At 38.9% G+C, this 16,866-nt stretch overlaps 1 pseudogene; it reads right to left on the minus strand.

The window, feature by feature from the left end:
* Nucleotides 1–391: 391 nt before the first annotated feature.
* Nucleotides 392–12,270, minus strand: LOC118597352 (annotated as a pseudogene).
* Nucleotides 12,271–16,866: the final 4,596 nt, after the last annotated feature.

A 16,866-nucleotide genomic window follows, 5' to 3' on the forward strand; every position in this document is an offset into this window, starting at 1 on the left:
ATGGATAATGTGTAAAATAAAAATCACAAATATAATAAATAAAACAATCATAAAAAAGAAATAGAAAAGATTCCATGAGAGTATAAATGCCACAAGAAAGTCAGCTCTATTGGGAACAAGTTATTGGCTTCTTTCCATATCATATAGGCTAAGGAAAAACTTCACTTTCTGAAAGTTGAAGATTATAGTGCACTCAATACAGTATAATTAGCTCATATAGTTTGTTGATTCAACCATCTGACAAAACTCCCATACTCGTTTTGAATAGTTTTAGGAAGACAAGGGTGCTAAACCTTAAATTACTTTGTTGATTTCATAAGGTGATAACTAAGTAAAATTTGTATGACAAGAAAAAATAATATTTTACAGTTATAATAAAATTAGGAGAAATTTATTTCATTAACCATATCAAACTGAATAAGGACAAAAATGAGTAATGTCTCATAATAACAAATGGTACAAAACATGAAAAACAAAGAGAAGTGAGGCAAGAAATAAACACCAACCACCAACTGTGATTATTCAATGGAGCAATGCAGCCTGGCAAGATGGTGGAGAGAGTATAAAAAGCCATAAGGTAGCCAATAGTACAAGGATGTTCTGGGTCGCTCTGGACTTAGGGTAGTTTCTCCTAGAACCCTGAGAGCTATGGATATTTTGAACCCTACTCTTGTGTCTACAGAATATGACAATCATGGTGGCACTGGACTATGTGATGAGCACAGCAAAAAAGGACTCAGGACATATCATCAATGCTGCATAGAGTGAGACACTGATTTCATTATGTTCTATAGTAGAGCAATATCCAAAATCTCAACCTCTTGTAATTTTTTTGCTATTCATTTTGATAAATTTGTGCATAATGAAAATGAACCATATCACCATGTAGAAGACCCACAGAAGGGGAATGGAGCAGTCAATGTACTTTGAAACTTTGACTGTATGGGCAATCCAACAGGATTTTCTGGGACTGAGAGTCATGGCCTGTAAGACACTCAAGAAGCAAGTGTTGCCAATGGACACACTTTGAACAAATCCTTGAATGTACAGTAGGAGGTCACATCCAAAATCATTCAGGAACTGCTTCAATCCCCAAACTACCATTGTTTGGGGAACTCCTGCAGAGAGAATGACCAAGGTATTGGGTGCCGTTAGGTGCATGAGAATCAAATCTGTGGGCTTTAATGTATGTTCTCTGTAGTAAAGAACTAGATAGTAGAACTTAAGATGGAGATTTCCCAGAATTCCAGTGGTAGTTTGTGATAATGATTCTGATTATAGATATTCATTCTGTGATTCAGTACAATACCTTTATGAATATGGGCACACTATTTCTTAGGTCAAATGAATAATGGCAAATGATGGTACCCAGGGGGTGAAAAAACATGCCATTAATCCATGAAGCCCCTCAGAGGCCAAAACTGAGGGTCCTTGAAATTCAGGAGTTCAAGGCCAACCTAGAGTACATAAAATACCTTACTCCCAAATTTTGACAGGAGAAGTTATTTTCCATGTTTGTTACATTGAAATTCTTAATACTGCAGTACATAAGTGTTGATGGAAAAATCGCAATCAGGTTTCCTAAAAATGAAACTCTCAGGATGAAAGGATGTTGGCCCATTAAAAAAAATTGTTACAGGCAGTGTAAACAAACTGAACGTAAGTCTTTCAGTATATGCTGGTATTTTCTAGTCATGTTGTAAAAGAAATAAGCTTTGAGAACAGCCACAAAACTTAAATAAAGCAATATATTCTTCCAATACAATATTATTATTGATTACTTGGGGGTTTCACATAATGCACCCTGATCAGAGTCACTTCCCTGTCATCCCATGTCTACCCTTCCTTCCTTGTAACCTCCCCCAAAGAAAATTTTTTAAAAAGGAAAAATACCAAGTCCAATTTGTGTTGCCTATATGCTCACTGGATCATGGTCACATTTCTTTATTAAATTAATTCTTAATGTATATCTTACCTAAAGTCCAAAGGTATTAATGAGAAATGTATAATAGCACTAAAATTTATAGTCTTTTGATAGAGCAAATATTCTTCTATATTTCTCAACTGGAGCCTTCTTAGATTTAACCAGAAATTGGCTGACCCTTATCTACCCACTCCATGATAATTCCCTTGAGAATGTTCCTGACCCTCTTCTAGATAGTGGGGGCTGAAGTGCCCCAGCTAACTGCATATTTTGGGTTCTGTAAATTGCTTCCTTGCTCTGCTTTCCCCTAACATGCAAGCCAGGATGATGATATTTTTCGATTATTTGCCTTTACAAGCTCCCTGTAAAAGGCATCCCTGGCAGCTCTGGGAGAAGTATTTCTGTCTAGGCATTCACCAAAGCTCCTAAATACAAACTTTGAATATGGACTTTGGTTGTGCTCTGTGGTCTTTTGTCTGAGACAAAAAAAATTATTCAAAGCACAAAAAGGTATAGAATGGTATTTCAAGTGACACATTACATCATAATGAGTGATGAGCTTGCACTTATGGTAAGTCACACATAAGAGATACATACACATTTGAGCACACTCAAGGCAGGACTGTTAGAGAGAAGGGAAAATCTGTTGTGATGAAATCTCACTGAATATACAACAGAATAAAATAAGCAAAATATGCTAGGAAAAATTGAAAGAAGGACAATATCTGATGTGTAATAGCTACTGGATAAATGTTCAGTGTCTCTTTTGAAACTGTGTCTGAGATAATCAGACACCACTCAGAAGTCTAGAATGGAAATGACAGAAAAGATGGCATTAGATTACACAGCCACCAGTGTAGTGAAACTGGAAGAATCTCTTAAGACATCATAGTCTATTCTCATGAGAGAAGTTGTATGCAAACCATTCCTAAATTGGGTGAGATCCCCTTGCAGAAGAAGACAGTATCAGCTGTAAATCAGCACCTGGCTGAACCATGCAGCCCCAGGGAGATCACTGTTGCCTCTCACAGTCAGCTGTCAAGCAAGAGCTGGGGTATAATTGGCAATGTAGCCTAGGATCAGAAGAAGTTTATACAGAATAGGGAGATGATTTGAGACCTTAGGGACTACCAAATACTGTGCACTTTCAGCTAGAACACCCTAGGAAATTACTGCAACAGAAATAGAAAAAAAAACTCTATTAAATGATGGAATAAAGGCCAAGGAAGACAGATACCACTGTCATAAGCATGACTTCACAGCTGCTAATTTTTAGACGTGTGTGTTTATGTTTTAGTGAGTGTGGGTAGAATCCATGAAATTTGAAAGGAGCCTATAAGAATATTTCAAAGTGTGATCAGGATGGTAAAAAACTACATGTGTTTTGAAAGTGAAGGAAGGAATTGAATATATTGGACTATATAAGCTGGGATGAGGGAAGCAAAATGGGGAAGTGGAGGGGCTGAGCCTATCAAAATAGTAAGTATGAAAATGCCTTAAGAAAAATTGCTATTTTTTAACCTAGCAAAACATAAAAAATAAAGAACAATCCAAACAAAATAATAATCAATAAAAATTAAAGAAGAAAATGATAATACAAAATTTGGTGATTGCTATATAAAAACCTAGACTCTCATGCCTTGCAGTATCTGTGTATGCCACTACAAACATTGACATAAGGGACACATCTGCACAATCTGGGCAAACATAACCATACCCACCAATAATCACACTTTTAAAATTTTTTTCCAACATTTTCATTTGTATTTAATTATTCTGAGAAGAAGCAATTTGTAGAACTACAATTTAATTTGTGTTATAGAAGGTAAGTAATTTTTATAAGCTGTAGTTGCATCTCTTTAATTTTTGAAAGAAAAAAACATAATTGTAACATTGTGCCTTTCTTCTCTCCAACCACTTCCATGTACCTACAAAAACCACAACTCTCAAATTTTTGGCCTTTGGCCTCTTTTTCTTTGATTTTTGTTCCATGTAAATGTATATGTGTCTATGCTTTGTATTAATATATAAATACAGCTAGGAATATAAAATATATAAAATCAACTTAATTTGTATAATGTTACTTGTGCATACATGATTTCAGTGTTTATTATGTGGTGCCAGATTTAAAAAGAAGTAGGGCCTATTTTCTTGTACTCAAAGCAATTCCTTCATTACTTGTAGCTCTAACCACTAAAGGAAAATCTCCTCACTGCAAAAGATCATTAAAATAATACAGGTAATCCAAATAGAGAAACAGAAAAAGCATGAGTGATCAAAAACAGACAACTGATTATGTTGTTGTGTTGTGCCAAGTTCCAGTTATACACCCACAAAAGAACACCTGAATTCAGGGCTCAGGGAACATTGTGGTAGAGGAAGCAGAAAGATTTTAAGAGCCATAGATATATGTATCTGCTGTGAGATTGTATCTCTTAAAATGTTGGGAAAGCTATGCCCATGAAGTCTCAACATGGTTGCATAAACAAATCTGAATAATGACACCAGCATACATGCTCACATGGAAGAGGGAAGTAACAAGAGTCCCCAATCATCCAACTTTTAAAAATAACCATGCAAATGAGCTTAGTTTTTACATCACCCAGTAACAATCATGGAAGCTTTTACCTGTAGATTACCCAGAAATGCCCGGTAGCAGCCCATCATCAACTAAATGATGAGCACAAAATATAATTTTACATATCAATTGTGGCCTTGGGAGACTCCATATAACCTCAGGCATGGGGCAAATGTGTGAGTGCTGTGGCCAGCATGGTTGGCATGCATAGATGTCACCATGTTCCAGATGCTGTGCATCCACCATGATCAATGTGAGCAATGAAGTTCTCAAGTATGAGGGAAGTATGTGGAGATTTTGCTGTCCTGGAGGTATACACAGTGTCTCATAGCATGCAGTTATAAGAGGAACCATGTCTGCAACTAAGCAGACATGCAAACTGCATGTCTAAGCCACTGCGAAAAAAAAAATATATATATATATAAACTTTTGAAAATTGATGACTGAAGAAAAGAAAGATTACAAGAAAATCAAGAATGTGAAAAGTCATCTTTGGACAAAAGAAAAGATAACCCTGAGTGCAAGCAAAAGCAGCTAGGTCAACACACTAAGAGTCAAAAAACAGAGATGAGAGTAGTATTCTATGACATGCCATTGCAACCCCACTACTGGCAATGAAAATGACTCTGAGAATCTGGATCACAGCCACTTTACAAACCAGCATAGTGCTTCTTGTCACTTCTCAAAATATGGGTTTTCTCATAAGGAATTCCATGACAAATAGTAAAAAAATAATGTTCTCAGAAATGGTCTTACTGTAGTAAATACGACTAAATATTACAAAATGCAACCCACACTGATTGATTTTCTAGTATCTGTCCTTCTGAAGAGTTACTCTCAATTTTTTTTCTAGCTATAAACAATTTTGGATCATTGCAAAAGAAATTTTGCATACCAGTGGTTAGAAAGGTAATAATACATTCCCAAATTCACATATACTAAGAAAAACAACAAAACGTACAACTGCCGCGGACTGGATCTCAGCTAGACCACCAGACCGAGGGAGAACGGGGTGAAGGTACTCAGGATAAGTGGGATTCGGCGAATGACAGACAGCCACAGACACGAGAGTATGTTGTGAAGCTGCTGCAATTTTACTCAGACCAAGCAGTGAATTTTATACAGTTACTTGGGGAAAACACGGCAATCGGCCAGGAGGGTGACAAACATAGAATCAACAATGTAGTTACACACTTTTTTTAGAATGATTAACAGATCTCATGAGTATAGCCTTTACTTTTTCTTTTGTGGTTCCTCATCCGGACAGAGAACATTACGGCCCTAGCTGTAGTTCTCCTTCTACACCTTTGTTCTGTATCAAAATTATACCCTTTTCATCATTGTTCTAACCATGGTTTCATTTGTGTGAAAATATCTTAACCTTTACCTGTGGGTGAGAAGGCACCAGGGGGGTCGGTACCTAGCTAATCTTTCCATGAACTGTAACTTATGTCATTTTGTTTTTATACCATTATGATTCACACATCGGTTCCCATGTACGTCATAAGCTCCCGTAAAAGGTAATGGCTCTAAATAATTATTGTATCTAAGATTGAAGTTAGGGGGTTGCCACCATCTCCCCTTGATGAGAAACTCTATTTGTCCCTGAATAATTCTTATAGGAATGGCTAATTCCTGTAACTGTTTTCTCGCAGCTGCTGTCGGCTGCGCGTGTGAATTGCCTATGAGTGTCTGTACCTTTATTTTTATTCTCTCTTCGCTAGAGTCTTTGTCCTTTTGAATCATAAGTTCTTTTTGCTCTAAATCATTCATGAATTCCTCCAAACTTTAGAGACCCTCTTGAACTGTTGGCCTAAAAGCTTGAATCATAGGTGGGGGTATTGAAGCCACTTTTGAGGAATCATTACTCTCTTTATGCGGCACATCAGGAACATTAAGAGTTAACTTCTTGGAATTAATACACAAGGAAACAACAATAATTACAGTTGCAAAGAGAAGAAGGCAGAGTGCCAGCCAGCCTCTGCAAGCAGATCTGTGTGGTTCCGTGTAGCCTGGCACCTTGATTCGGGCAAATTGATGAGGGGTCGCCGGGGGCATAGACCCGAGGGCCGCGAGCCCCCCTTTCCCACGTAACTACCTTATCTAAGGCATTTGTCACGCAGGCGACACCGTCATGGGCGTGGCAGTTCCCCCTTTTTTGTTTTTAAGGCGGAAGGCATACAGGTCCTTATGCACACTGCCTAGAGATCTGGTTATTGTCCTGAAGAGACAAGGGAAAATCACGATAACACAAACTACAATTAAGGCAAGAATGTCTATGAAAATAAAATATTGAATCCAATCTAAGGGATTCATGGCCTTAAGGTTTTCTTGCAATCCTTGTGTTAAGACATTCAATGAGCCAGCTTGTATACGAGCTTGGCTCATGGCCGATATGTCCTTTTGAATGGCTTCTAAATCATGAGTAATGGAAGAATCCTTCCATACCCCCAACAAATGATGCTTAACTTTATCTCAATTCTCAGAGGAATTGTAAGGAAGTGGAGTCACACAAATAGCCTTGTATTTTTGATGACATCTAGTTTTCATAAGTTTCTTAATATTGGCAACATCTTGTCCTAAGGCTAACACTACTTTCTCTAATATATTAATCTTTGCCTCTAATTTTTTGTCTATAATTGTTTGTTTAGATAATGCAAAGGAAATATTTTTATTCAAATCATTTACAAATTGAGCTGTATGAATCTCTTGAACCAGGGCGGTGGTAGCAATGGCAAAAGTAGTAATAATAGATATTAATGCTGCTATCCCTAATATCAATGTTGTAACAAATCTTCTCGGCCTTATTAATTCATGAAGCTGTCTAAGTACCTGTAAAGCTGAATTATCATACCAAGTCATGTTATGTAATTGCACGGGCATCATTATAAAAGGTGGTCTTTTCACAATCATCATAATCTGTATTCTTTGTCTTTCCCTTGGTGAAATACAATTAGTGATAATGCATCCAAAGCAAGTTACAAGTTAGACCCAAGAGCAGAGATATTCATATGTACAGCAGAGCCTAGCAGCAGAGCAAAAGGATAGGAAATACACGCTCTAACCACAATGGGAGATGAGGTAGTTTCTTTGGGTCTTTTTTGAGACATTGGGCCTGAAGCAGCAACAAGCCGAAACAAGTCTGGATGTTTTTTCATGTTTTCGGAGGGGGTTCTAGCGACCCACACTGGCTCAACATACCCTGGTGAAAACCATCTAGTGATTTTTTCACCATGGCCCACAAATGTGTAATTATTAAACTTATCCTTATGCTTTGAGAGATAATCTTTATACTTCTTCTCTCCAGAAGAGGCGGAAAAATCCCAAATAAGCAATTTAGACAGTAAAGGATTATAGGAGGAGGCTGCGTGAGGAAACCCACAACGCAACCAAGTAGGAAAAGCAGTAATACCATCATCCCAAAATTGATTCTTATCCCGATATTTAGTGATACAGGAATCAAGAGGCATAAAATTGACAGACTTAAAAGTTTTATTTATAGCAGGATGTCCCAGAGTAAGCAATTGAGTCTCCCAGATCCATCTAGGATCTCTTTTTTTACTGGTAGAGCTGGGGGCATCAGTTAAAAAGGTTCTGTAGCTGGTGGAGAGACACCCAGGAGGAGCTACTCCTTGTAGGGCGAAGCAAATTGGTAATGAATCTGAGCTTCCTGTAAAGTTTATAAATGAGGAAGCGCTTGCCCTTTCATCTGAATCTTGGAACCCCCCGATGATTTTTGTCTGATTGCTCAATACCTTATAAGTCTCATCATCCAACCACCCCGCTACATGTAGAAGGGGAGGACGAGGAACATAAGCCCAATAAGTAGAAGGGCTGGTAGAGGCCGTAGTAGGCCCGACAGCAATCAAGGACAACATGGCTACAAATAGCATTTCTAAAGGAGGGTTAGAACATTGTTGTGAGGCAAGTGCTTTTGTTTCATTTGTTAGATGTTTTAGCTGGGTCCATGTTGGAAGCTTTTGTAGCTTCAGAGTTAGCTTTTTTATTTTTTGAGTCAGCTGGGCCATCGCTAACTTCTCCTTTCACTTTTGTAGTTTTTTGTGGTGTCGGCCTGATGAGTCGGTCTGGAATCCATATGTGTGATTTTGTATCCTGTGGAAAGATACAAGCATACCCTTGCCCCGAAGTTATTAGAGGGTCGGGTCCTTTCCAGGATCCCGAAAGCAAGTCTCTCCATAGAACTCGTGGCAATGGTGATGCCATCTCTTTTACTGCCCAATGCTTAAGAGCAGAGGAATTATTATTTGAGTCCATGTTCAAATGATTTAATATAAATAGAGAATGACTTAAAACATGATGGGGGGACATATATGAGTTAGCATTTTGTAATTTTTTTACTTGTAGTTTTAACGTCTGATGAGTTCTTTCTATGATGGCCTGCCCCTGTGGGTTATAGGGAATCCCTGTCGTATGACTGATTCCCCATTGCGCTAAAAATACCTCAAAAGGTTTTGAGGTGTAGGCAGGTCCATTGTCAGTTTTGATATGCATGGGTTTTCCCATGATCATGAAATATTGTACCAGATGTTGAATCATATCTTTTACTCTTTCTCCTGATCTGGCAGATGCACGGACAAAATGAGAAAACGTATCCATTGTTACATGAACATACTTTATCTTCCCAAAGGAAGGAATATGGGTTACGTCCATCTGCCATAGTGCAAGAGGCTTCAATCCCCTAGGATTAACCCCCATTTTTAGACTCTGATTTTGTGGAGGGCAATGAGCGCATTCCTTAACTATATGTCTAGCTTGTTCTCTAGTTATCTGAAAAGCTTGTTTTAATGCATTAGCATTCTGATGATGTAGAGCATGACTTTCTTGTGTCTCTTGTACTGTAAGGAGATTAATTCTAGTTAATAAGTCAGCCATGCGATTACCATGGCTCAGGGGTTCTGGTAACCCTGTATGACCACGAATATGTCCTATAAAAAGTTTCTCTGTCCTTTGTCATAACAGAGCTTGCAGTTCCTTAAGCAGAGGCTTAATAGTAGAAGAACCTGTTAAACTCGCTGTTTTTATGGTGGGAAATAAATTAACCACATATTTTGAGTCTGTATAAAGATTAAGAGTCTGGGGAAAATGTCTAAGTGCAAGCAGAACTGCACGTATTTCCGCTTGTTGAGCTGTTGTCTGCGGTACAATTTTTATTAAAGGTTCTTTCTCTTTTGAGTATACCGCAGACCTCCCATTTGTTGACCCATCTGCAAAAACCACAATACCCTCTGCTAGGGATTGAGAAACACATATCTTTGGAAATATAAGAGGAACTTCTTTTATGAATTCAATAAGAGGGTCTTTGGGGTAATGAAAGGTGATTTGTCCTAGGTATCCCATTAAGGAGAGACACCAATCTTCTGATTCTTGTAATAAGAGTTCCAATTGTTCTTTAGTATATGATATAATTACAAAGGTCGGTTCCTTGCCAAACAATTCTCTAGATCTAATTTTGCCCTTATATATAAGTTGTGCACAAAGGGAGGGATAAGATGTAAGTACCTTCTTATGTGTGTGTGGTAGGTGTAGCCATTCCAATACACCTTCCTGCCATAGACAAGCTGTTGGAGTATAATCTGTGGCAAAAATAATTAAATACCATGGAGCCAAATAGTCTATTTGATGTACTTTAGCTCTTTCTAAAGCCTGTTCTATATGTTTTAAAGCCTGTAAGGCTTCAGGAGTTAAGTGTCTTATTGACCTTGGGTGAGCTTCTCCATGTAATATTTGATACAGGGGGCTTAATTGTCCTGTTGTGATGTTTAAATATTTTCTTACCCAATTTACATTTCCTAACAATTTTTGAAAATCATTGAGGGTCTTCAATTTATCTACTCTGATAGATGCCTTCTGGGTTGTTATATAATTATCCCCTATCCATTGTCCCAGATAACTAAGTGGCCTATTTTTTTGAATTTTTTTTGGAGCTACGACAAGGCCATAAGCTGTTAAACTACTAATTGTCTCTTTGAGAATTTTTTTTGTTGTATCTTTATTTTCATGAGCCAATAATATATCATCCATATAATGAATGATATATGCAGAGGGAAAAGTTTTTCTTATTGGTAAAAGGGCCATATCCACAAATTTTTGACATAATGAAGGACTGTTCTTCATTCCCTGGGGTAATACTTTTTAATGAAATCGTCTATAGGGTCTCTTAAAATTAACTGAGGGTATGCTAAAGGCAAGTCTAGGGCAATCCTAAGGCTGTAATCTTATTATAAAAAAGCAGTCTTGTAAATCAATGACTATAATGTGCCAGTCCTTCGGTATGGCCACAGGGGATGGGAGTCCTGATTGTAGGGCCCCCATATCCTCTATTGTAGCATTTACTGCTCTTAAATCTTGTAGTAGTCTCCATTTTCCGGATTTCTTTTTTATGACAAATACAGGAGTATTCCATGGGCTATTAGATTCTTCTATATGCCCTTTTTCCAATTGTTCTGATACCAGCTGTTCTAATGCCTGTATTTTTTCTTGTGTCAGGGGCCACTGACTAACCCATACAGGCTGATCAGACTTCCACTGTATAGAGTCTGCATAGAGATCCTTTGCAGTGGCCCCTATGTAAAATGCTGTTCCAGCTCAGAACTTCCTGTCACTAAATGCACATCAAGTGACTCCATTAAGTCTCTTTTCCATAGGGTAAATGGTAGAGAGGGTAACACATAAGGTTGTATAAACCCTTCTTTACTGTCTGTTTGCCATTTTAAGAGCTTTGAACTCTGTATTACTCCGGAAGCCATTCCTAATCCCATAAGGGAGGATCCTGTTCTGTGTGTTGGCCAAGAGGAAGGCCAATCCTTTCCTGCTATGCAGGTTCTGTCAGCACCTGTGTCCAAGAGTCCTTGGAAACTCTTGCCATCTAGGGTGATTGTCTTAAAGGGTCGTTGCCCTAAAACTTGTATCCAATTGACTCCTTCTATGGAGTCTGAGGAGCCAAACTGTCCTGACCTCCTATGGCTTTTTATAATAGGGTTAGGCATTTTTACGTAGGGGAGTAGAACAACCTGTGCGATTTTCTGTCCCTTGTGTAATTGAATGGTTTCTTTTAAGGGCCTGACCATCACTTTTATGGTGCCTAAGGTATCTGCATCTAGCACTTCAGGGAGGACTTCAAAGTTGGTAACAGTATTAGAGCTTCTCCCCAAAATCAGTCCTACTGTTTGTGGTGGCAGGGTCCCTGTAATTTTTGTATCTATGACTGTTACCCCATCCCATAGGGACAGGAGCAAGTCCTGAGGACATGATATATCTAATCCAGCACTCTCTGGAGTAGCTCTAGGCAGGTTATGGACAGTGAATTCTGGTGCAGCAGGGTTTAACCCTGGTGTTAACTGTACTTCCTTTTGGACATTCCCCTTTTCTTTCTCGGGGCTAAGGGGAAGCCCCGAAGCTAGTTTTTTGTCTGACTGTCAGGCTTAAGGGGGACTCCCCCTTTAGTAAATTTTGACTTACATTCATTTCTCCAGTGCTTCCCTTTTCTACATCGTGAGCAAATTCCAAGAGGAGCTCTTCCTCCTCTATTCTCAGCATTCGGGCATTCCTTTCGCATATGCCCTGATTTTCCACACTTATAACAGGTCGGGGAGCTATCAGCCCCTCCGCTACTTATTTTCTTAACATAGGCGCTAAACCATTGTCCTTTCATTGCTGCAGCGTAGGCCATTCCTTGCACTACGGCTGGTGAGGCATCCGTGCATGCTTTTAAAATTGTCCTCCTTAGAGAGGTGCTGTCCCCATCCATGCATGCTTTTAAAATTGTCCTCCTTAGAGAGGTGCTGCCCCATGCTTACCTTCTGGATTACCTGTGCTTAACCGGTGAGCCTTTACCGGCGGGTCTGCAGAACCCTGACAGGAGCCGATCCCTACTTATGAATAAAAGAGAGAAAGGGGGAGAGAAATTACCTGTCCTTCAAGTCCCTGTTCGGGCGCCACCTGCCGCGGACTGGATCTCAGCTAGACCACCAGACCGAGGGAGAACGGGGTGAAGGTACTCAGGATAAGTGGGATTCGGCGAATGACAGACAGCCACAGACACGAGAGTATGTTGTGAAGCTGCTGCAATTTTACTCAGACCAAGCAGTGAATTTTATACAGTTACTTGGGGAAAACACGGCAATCGGCCAGTAGGGTGACAAACCTAGAATCAACAATGTAGTTACACACTTTTCTCAGAATGATTAACAGATCTCATGAGTATAGCCTTTACTTTTTCTTTTGTGGTTCCTCATCCGGACAGAGAACATTATGGCCCTAGCTGTAGTTCTCCTTCTACACCTTTGTTCTGTATCAAAATTATACCCTTTTCATCATTGTTCTAACCATGGTTTCATTTGTGTGAAAATATCTTAACCTTTACCTGTGGGTGAGAAGGCACCAGGGGGGTCGGTACCTAGCTAATCTTTCCATGAACTGTAACTTATGCCATTCTGTTTTCATACCATTATGATTCACACATCGGTTCCCATGTACGTCATAAGCTCCCGTAAAAGGTAATGGCTCTAAATAATTATTGTATCTAAGATTGAAGTTAGGGGGTTGCCACCATCGCCCCTTGATGAGAAACTCTATTTGTCCCTGAATAATTCTTATAGGAATGGCTAATTCCTGTAACTGCTTCCTCGCAGCTGCTGTCGGCTGCGCGTGTGAATTGCCTATGAGTGCCTGTACCTTTACTTTCATTCTCTCTTCGCTAGAGTCTTTGTCCTTCTGAATCATAAGTTCTTTCTGCTCTAAATCATTCATGAATTCCTCCAAACTTTAGAGACCCTCTTGAACTGTTGGCCTAAAAGCTTGAATCATAGGTGGGGGTATTGAAGCCACTTTTGAGGAATCATTACTCTCTTTATGCGGCACATCAGGAACATTAAGAGTTAACTTCTTGGAATTAATACACAAGGAAACAACAATAATTACAGTTGCAAAGAGAAGAAGGCAGAGTGCCAGCCAGCCTCTGCAAGCAGATCTGCGTGGTTCCGTGTAGCCTGGCACCTTGATTCGGGCAAATTGATGAGGGGTCGCCGGGGGCATAGACCCGAGGGCCGCGAGCCCCCCTTTCCCACGTAACTACCTTATCTAAGGCATTTGTCACGCAGGCGACACCGTCATGGGCGTGGCATACAACCACACACAAGAAAAATGTGCACGAATCTATTAAATGTTACCTATAAGTCTGTGCCATCCAAAAAAGCAACAGAGGTCTGATTTTGTTAAAGTAGTTAAAAGAAACTGTTGATGACCTTACTGTATAATTTTTGATGTACCTATTGTATTCCAAGAGTCGTTTTATTTGAAAAAGTCCTTTAAGATATAGGATTATGTTTTTTTGCTTTGTTATTAGGAAAAGTATGTCATGGACAAATAAGAAAAAAGCAAGAAACCAAGAAAAAGAAAGAAAGAAAGAAAGAAAGAAAGAAAGACAGAAAAGAGAGAGACAGAGAGAGAAAGAAAGAAAGGAAGGAAGGAAGGAAGGAAGGAAGAAAGGAAGAAAGAAAGAAAAGAAAAGGGGAAGGAAGGAAAGAAGGGAGGATAAGGGAAGGAAGGAATGAAAGAAGAAACAGACAAACAGAAACAAAAAGGGAGGCAGAGAAAGAGAGACAGAGAGAAAGAGAATGATGTTTGTGTTCAGTTTTTTGTTTTGTTTTGTTTTTTTACAAATGAAGCTGGTGTCCATACACAAACTCATAGAATCACAGTTTGAGACTAATATCCCAACGAGCAACATCCAACATTTGTGAACACTGATGTTTACTGATATTTGAGTTCACTGAGTGACTCTCAAAGCACTATCACAAACATATTCTTTATTTTAATTTTAACTTTTAAACTGCTCCACTTGATAATCATTAATATAGGATATATGACATCATTTATGATTTACACTTTCAAAAAACAAACAGGTGAAAATGTTTTGTCCTTGGAAGTATTTTTTTTTAATTGTGTCTTTGTTTTATTTTGTTTTGTTTTGTTTTTGAGACATGGTCTCTCAATATACTTCTGGCACTTCTTATGTATACCATGATAACCATGAACTCACAGAATTCATTCTGCCTCTGCCTCCTGAAACTAAAGACTAAAGGCATGCACCAAGACAACAGGCTAACAGGCTCCTTGGACTTTCATGTGTGTGTGTGTGTGTGTGTGTGTGTGTGTGTGTGTGTGTATGTATGTATATGTGTTTCTTAGATTTCTTTTCAACCACTGAGTAGGACAAAGTTATATTGCTTGTAAGAAAATGGATGTAAGCACAACTACATTCAGTGAATAAAACCAGTCATAGATAAGCCAATATTATGAATGTTGTGATGGCACACCCCTTTAACCCAGGTATTCAGGAGGAAAGGCTGGCAGATACGTGAATCCAAGGCCAGGCTGGTCTATTTATTGATTTCTAGACCAGCAAAAGAAATGTAGGGAGACCCGGACTCACATAAAAAGAATAAAAACAAGAAAAGAGAAAAGATAAGAAATAAATGAAAAGAAAAAATTCACATTTTTTTCCTGTTTGTAGTTCATAGATGTTTTAGAGATACAAAAAATTGTGTGTGTGTGTGTGTGTGTGTGTGTGTGTGTGTGTGTGTGTGTATACAATCAAATTGTCCAGGATAACATTGCAGACCTGGACAAGGAACAAGAATAAAGCAGTTGAAGAGTTTGAGGGAAATGTCCTCAGTGAAATATATTCTTGTTTGAAAAGCTCTACTGTGACATGGTTTCTTGTACAATGAGCATTTACAAATACTAAACTAAAATAAATTAGAATGTTATTTGTTCCCTTATCCTAACAAAACTCCAGTTACCTAGGTTTTACTGTCCTTTTCTCATTTTCCTAATGTGACAACTTTTGTATTCTGTGAGATAACATTGACTTTACCTGGTATAGTTGCCTTGACAGGAATGCATTACAGTTATTTCAGGGTAGAGTCCATGGATTGTGAGGCACTGTGTGCCTTTCAAGTCCTGAGAAACCAAGGTAGTTCCCCAGACTTTGAAACATTCATCCAACATAGTATCTCTGTGTTCCCTAGAAGTCAGTGAAAACTATAGAAATATGGCTGAAGATTAGTTTGTGTACTCCAAGAAGCTTGCAACCATCATTGTATTATGGCAACCTATATAACACTCAGTGTTGTCAAATCTCTAAAATGTCTGATGGCTTAGACATAGAAGCAACAGGTGATTACAGGCATTCTGTGAACTTGGTTGTGGGCAGGAGAATTTAAAGAAGGAGACCATCAGTTTATGGACTCTGGAGTTCAAGTGTGAACTTCAGTGTTCCTTCCATGAAGAGAAAGCTCTGGATCCCAGAACTTGGTCCTGGGTAGGAAGAGCATTTCAGGGAGAATTAGAGAATAGAAGAGATGATAAGACAGGAGAAGCAGAGAATAGGAGTAGAGAGGAAACATGAGAGAGGAGAGGATAGAAAACATGGGAGACAGAAGCTTATGAAAGAGGAGAGCAAGAATCAATGACAAACCAGTGATATTAAGCACTTCATGTAGGAAAAACAATGACTTATATGTATGCAGATTATAGAAGGAACAGTTGTTTTGTTACATTGTTCTTGGTTCCTTTCAATATCTTCTGGATTATTGTAAGATCAAAAATGTTAGCCTAAATGTCTCCTTGGACAAGCAATTCAATATTCTCCTTCTGCAGCTCTCTGCATTGATTTATTGTTTCCATGGACAGGAGCAGCACTAGATATGTGAAACCCTCCATGCAGTCCCAGTGATTTATGTAAAACCCTGAGTGAGGAAAAGACACAGAAATGATTTCCAAAAATACTTTATTGTTCTTTTATTTATAATTTAATTCACATACCTTCTTTTTTTTGAGAGGTTGGTACTGCTTCTTTTTAATATAGTTGTTATTATTATTATTATTATTATTATTATTATTATTATTATTTGTTTTAATTTTATACATCAACCATGGGTTCCCCTGTCCTACCCCCTCCTGCCCCCACGCACACCTTCCTCTCAGCCCCTCCCCCCATTCCCATGTTCTCCAGGACCAAAACACCCCCGGGGACCCATCTAAACCTGGTGGATTCAGTACAGGCAGGTCCTGTCCCCTCCCTCCAGGCTGAGCATGCGTCCCTTTGTAAGCCCAAGGGTCCAAACAGCCAGCTCATGCACCAAGGACAGGTCCCAGTCCCACAGCCTGGGCGCCTCCCAAACAGATCAAGCTTTTCAATTGTCTCACTTATCCAGAGGGCCCTATCCAGCTGGGGGCTCCACAGCCGTTGACTCACAATTCATGTGCTTTTCCATTCGATTGGCTATTTGTCCCTGTACTTTTTGCAATCTTGGATTCAACAATTCACGCTCTTGCAGAC

The sequence above is a fragment of the Onychomys torridus genome, chromosome 1, assembly GCF_903995425.1.
Source record: "Onychomys torridus chromosome 1, mOncTor1.1, whole genome shotgun sequence".
Taxonomy (NCBI): Eukaryota; Metazoa; Chordata; class Mammalia; order Rodentia; family Cricetidae; genus Onychomys; species Onychomys torridus.